Source organism: Triticum dicoccoides, chromosome 2A (genome assembly GCF_002162155.2).
Source record: "Triticum dicoccoides isolate Atlit2015 ecotype Zavitan chromosome 2A, WEW_v2.0, whole genome shotgun sequence".
Taxonomy (NCBI): domain Eukaryota; kingdom Viridiplantae; phylum Streptophyta; class Magnoliopsida; order Poales; family Poaceae; genus Triticum; species Triticum dicoccoides.
The window spans coordinates 4,418,383-4,424,475 of NC_041382.1; positions in this window are offsets into that span (position 1 = coordinate 4,418,383).

Consider the following 6,093-nt stretch of genomic DNA (forward strand, 5'->3'; position numbering starts at 1 on the left):
TCCGGCTGTATCATATACAATTCTTCCTTAAGGAAACCATTAAGGAATGCCGTTTTGACGTCCATTTGCCATATTTCGTAATCATAGAATGCGGCAATTGCTAACATGATTCAGACGGACTTCAGCTTCGCTACCGGTGAGAAAGTCTCATCGTAGTCAACCCCTTGAACTTGTCGATAACCCTTAGCGACAAGCCGAGCTTTATAGATGGTCACATTACCATCCGCGTCTGTCTTCCTCTTAAAGATCCATTTATTTTCTATGGCTCGCCGCTCAATGGGCAAGTCAGTCAAAGTCCATACTTCGTTTTCATACATGGATCCTATCTCGGATTTCATGGCTTCTAGCCATTTGTCGGAATCCGGTCCCGCCATCGCTTCTTCATAGTTCGAAGGTTCACCGTTGTCTAACAACATGATTTCCAAGACAGGGTTGCCGTACCACTCTGGTGCGGAACGTGTCCTTGTGGACCTTCGGATTTCAGTAGGGGCTTGATCAGAAGTATCTTGATCATTTTTATTAACTTCCTCTCTAGTCGGTGCAGGCACCTCAGGAACATTTTCTTGAGTTGCGCCATTTTCCGGTTCAAGAGGCAATACTTCATCAAGCTCTACTTTCCTCCCACTTACTTCTTTCGAGAGAAACTCTTTCTCCAGAAAGGACCCATTCTTGGCAACAAAGATCTTGCCTTCGGATCTGAGGTAGAAGGTGTACCCAATAGTTTCCTTTGGGTAACCTATGAAGACGCATTTTTCCGATTTGGGTTCGAGCTTTTCAGGTTGAAGTTTCTTGACATAAGCATCGCATCCCCAAACTTTTAGAAACGACAGCTTAGGTTTCTTCCCAAACCATAATTCATACGGTGTCGTCTCAACAGATTTCGACGGAGCCCTATTTAAAGTGAATGCGGCAGTCTCTAAAGCATAGCCCCAAAAAGAAAGCGGTAAATCGGTAAGAGACATCATAGATCGCACCATATCTAACAGAGTGCGATTACGACGTTCGGACACACCATTACGCTGAGGTGTTCCAGGCGGCGTGAGTTGTGAAACTATTCCACATTTTCTTAAGTGTGCCCCAAACTCGTGACTCAAGTATTCTCCTCCATGATCTGATCGTAGAAACTTGATTTTCCTGTCACGTTGATTTTCAACCTCACTCTGAAATTCCTTGAACTTTTCAAAGGTTTCAGACTTGTGTTTCATTAAGTAGATATACCCATACCTACTTAAATCATCAGTGAGGGTGAGAACATAACGATAGCCACCGCGAGCCTCAACACTCATCGGACCGCACACATCAGTATGTATGATTTCCAATAAGTCGGTTGCTCGCTCCATTGTTCCTGAGAACGGAGTCTTGGTCATTTTACCCATAAGGCATGGTTCGCACGTGTCAAATGATTCATAATCAAGAGACTCTAAAAGTCCATCAGCATGGAGCTTCTTCATGCGTTTAACACCTATGTGACCAAGGCGGCAGTGCCACAAGTATGTGGGACTTATCATTATCAACCTTACTTCTTTTGGTACTCACATTATGAATATGTGTAGCATCACGTTCGAGATTCATAAGGAATAAACCATTCACCATAGGAGCATGACCATAAAACATATCTCTCATAAAAATGGAACAACCATTATTCTCAGATTTAAAAGAGTAGCCATCTCGAATTAAACGAGATCCCGATACAATGTTCATGCTCAAAGCTGGCACTAAATAACAATTATTAAGGTTTAATACTAATCCCGAAGGGAGATGCAGAGGTAGCGTGCCGACGGCGATCACATTGACCTTGGAACCATTCCCGACGCGCATCGTCACCTCGTCCTTTGCCAGTTTCCGCTTATTCCGCAGCCCCTGCTTTGAGTTACAAATGTGAGCAACTGCACCGGTATCAAATACCCAGGAGCTACTACGGGCACTAGTAAGGTACACATCAATTACATGTATATCACATATACCTTTTGTTTTGCCGGCCTTCTTATCCGCTAAGTACTTAGGGCAGTTCCGCTTCCAGTGACCGCTTCCCTTGCAATAAAAGCACTCAGTCTCGGGCTTGGGTCCATTCTTTGGCTTCTTCCCGGCAGCTTGCTTGCCGGGCGCGGCAACCTCCTTGCCGTCCTTCTTGAAGTTCTTTTTACCCTTGCCTTTCTTGAACTTAGTGGTTTTATTGACCATCAACACTTGATGTTCCTTCTTGACTTCTACCTCCGCTGATTTCAGCATTGAGAACAACTCAGGAATGGTCTTTTGCATCCCCTGCATGTTGAAGTTCATCACAAAGCTCTTGTAGCTTGGTGGAAGCGACTGGAGGATTCTGTCAATGACCGCATCATCCGGGAGGTTAACTCCCAGCTGAGACAAGCGGTTATGTAACCCAGACATAGTGAGTATGTGCTCACTGACAGAACTATTTTCCTCCATCTTACAGCTGAAGAACTTATCGGAGACTTCATATCTCTCGATCCGGGCATGAGCTTGAAAAACCATTTTCAGCTCTTCGAACATCTCATATGCTCCATGTCTCTCAAAACGCTTTTGGATCCCCGGCTCTAAGCTGTAAAGCATGCCACACTGAACGAGGGAGTAGTCGTCAACACGTGTCTGCCAAGCGTTCATAACGTCTTGGTTCTGTGGGACGGGAGCTTCACCTAGCGGTGCTTGTAGGACATAATCTTTCTTGGCAGCTATGAGGATGATCCTCAGGTTCCGGACCCAGTCCGTATAGTTGCTGCCATCGTCTTTCAGCTTGGTTTTCTCTAGGAACGCGTTGAAGTTGAGGACTACGTGGGCCATTTGATCTACAAGACATATTGTAAAATATTTTAGACTAAGTTCATGATAATTAAGTTCATCTAATCAAATTATTAATGAACTCCCACTTAGATTAGACATCCCTCTAGTCATCTAAGTATTACATGATCCGAGTTAACTAGACCGTGTCCGATCATCACGTGAGACGGACTAGTCAACATCGGTGAACATCTTCATGTTGATCGTATCTTCTATACGACTCATGCTCGACCTTTCGGTCTTCTGTGTTCCGAGGCCATGTCTGTACATGCTAGGCTCGTCAAGTCAACCTAAGTGTTTGCATGTGTAAATCTGTCTTACACCCGTTGTATGTGAACGTCTGAATAAAACACCCGATCATCACGTGGTGTTTTGAAACAGCGAACTGTCGCAACGGTGCACAGTTAGGGGGAACACTTCTTGAAATTATTGTGAGGGATCATCTTATTTACTACCGTCGTTCTAAGTAAACAAGATGCAAAACATGATAAACATCACATGCAATCAAACAATAAACGTGACATGATATGGCCAATATCACATAGCTCCTTTGATCTCCATCTTGGGGCTCCATGATCATCTTGTCACCGGCTTGACACCATGATCTCCATCATCATGATCTCCATCATCGTGTCTCCATGAAGTTGCTCGCCAACTATTACTTCTACTACTATGGCTAACGTGTTTAGCAATAAAGTAAAGTAATTTACATGGCGTTTCTTGATGACACGCAGGTCATATAAAAGAATAAAGACAACTCCTATGGCTCCTGCCGGTTGTCATACTCATCGACATGCAAGTCGTGAATCCTATTACAATAGCATGAACATCTCATACATCACATATAGATCATTCATCATTCATCACAACTTTGGCCATATCATATCACAAACCACTTGCTGCAAAAACAAGTTAGACGTCCTCTAATTGTTGTTGCAAGTTTTACGTGGCTGAATTAGGGTTCTAGCAAGAACGTTTTCTTACCTACGTTAAAGCCACAACGTGATTTGTCAACTTCTATTTACCCTTCATAAGGACCCTGTTCATCGATTCCGCTCCAACTAAAGTGGGAGAGACAGACACCCGCCAGCCACCTTATGCAACTAGTGCATGTTAGTCGGTGGAACCGGTCTCACGTAAGCGTACGTGTAAGGTTGGTCCGGGCCGCTTCATCCCACAATACCGCTGAAGCAACAAAGGACTAGTAACGGCAAGAAAGTTGACAAATCTACGCCCACAACAAATTGTGTTCTACTCGCGCAAGAAGAACTACGCATAGACCTAGCTCATGATGCCACTGTTGGGGAACGTTGCAGAAAACAAAAAATTTCCTACTCGTTTCACCAAGATCATCTAGGAGTTCATCTAGCAACGAGTGATTAGATGCATCTACATACCTTTGTAGATCGCGAGCGGAAGCGTTCAAAAGAACGGTGATGATGTAGTCGTACTCGACGTGATCCAAATCACCGATGACCAGCGCCGAACGGACGGCACCTCCGCGTTCAACACACGTACGGAACAGCCACGTCTCCTCCTTCTTGATCCAGCAAGGGAGGGAGGAGAGGTTGAGGGAGATGGCACCAGCAGCAGCACGACGGCGTGGTGTTGATGGAGCTGCAGTACTCCGGCAGAGCTTCGCTAAGCACTATGGAGGTTGAGGAGATGTTGGGGAGGGAGAAGGAGGCAACCAAAGGCCGAGGCATTCAGGTATGAAGTCCCTCCTCTCCCCCACTATATATAGGGGTGCCAAGGGGGGAGGCCGGCCCTAGGAGATCCAATCTCCTAGGGGGTGCGGCGGCCAAGGGGAGGTTTCCCTCCCCCCCAAGGCACCTAGGAGGTGCCTTACCCTCCTAGGACTCTTGCCCCCTTAAACCCTAGGTGCATGGGCCTATGTGGGGCTGGTGCCCTTGGCCCATTAGGCCAAGGCGCACCCCCTTACAGCCCATGTGGCCCCCCGGGACAGGTGGACCCACCCGGTGGACCCCCGGGACCCTTCCGGTGGTCCCGGTACAATACCGATAACCCCGAAACTTGTCCCGATGCCCGAAACAGGACTTCCCATATATAAATCTTTACCTCCGGACCATTCCGGAACTCCTCGTGACGTCCGGGATCTCATCCGGGACTCCGAACAACATTCGGGTTACTGCATATACATATCCCTACAACCCTAGCGTAACCGAAACTTAAGTGTGTAGACCCTACGGGTTCGGGAGACAAGCAGACATGACCGAGACGATTCTCCGGTCAATAACCAACAGCGGGATCTGGATACCCATGTTGGCTCCCACATGTTCCATGATGATCTCATCGGATGAACCACGATGTCGAGGATTCAATCAACCCCGTACACTATTCCCTTTGTCCATCGATATGTTACTTGCCCGAGATTCGATCGTCGGTATCCCAATACCTCGTTCAATCTCGTTACCAGCAAGTCACTTTACTCGTACCGTAATGCATGATCCCGTGACCAGACACTTGGTCACTCTGAGCTCATTATGATGATGCATTACCGAGTGGGCCCAGTGATACCTCTCCGTCATACGGAGTGACAAATCCCAGTCTTGATCCATGTCACCCAACAGACACTTTCGGAGATACCCGTAGTCTACCTTTATAGTCACCCAGTTACGTTGTGACGTTTGGCATACCCAAAGCATTCCTACGGTATCCGGGAGTTACACGATCTCATGGTCTAAGGAAAAGATACTTGACATTGGAAAACTCTAGCAAACGAACTATACGATCTTGTGCTATGTTTAGGATTGGGTCTTGTCCATCACATCATTCTCCCAATGATGTGATCTCGTTATCAATGACATCCAGTGTCCATAGTCAGGAAACCATGACTATCTGTTGATCAACGAGCTAGTCAACTAGAGGCTCACTAGGGACACGTTGGTGTCTGTTATTCACACATGTATTACGATTTCCGGATAACACAATTATAGCATGAATAAAGACAATTATCATGAACAAGGAAATATAATAATAATGCTTTTATTATTGCCTCTAGGGCATATTTCCAACATTAATATAACTATTTTATTTTTAGTAAGAAAATTTAGGTATATGAGATTTGAACTAGTTCAATAATTAATATAACTAGTTTATTTTTAGTAAGAAAATTTAGGTATATGAGATTTGAACTAGTTCAATAATTAATATAACTAGTTTATTTTTAGTAAGAAAATTTAGGTATATGAGATTTGAACTAGTTGAATAATTAATATAACTAATTTATTTTTAGTAAGAAAATTTAGGTATATGAGATTTGAACTAGTTGAATAA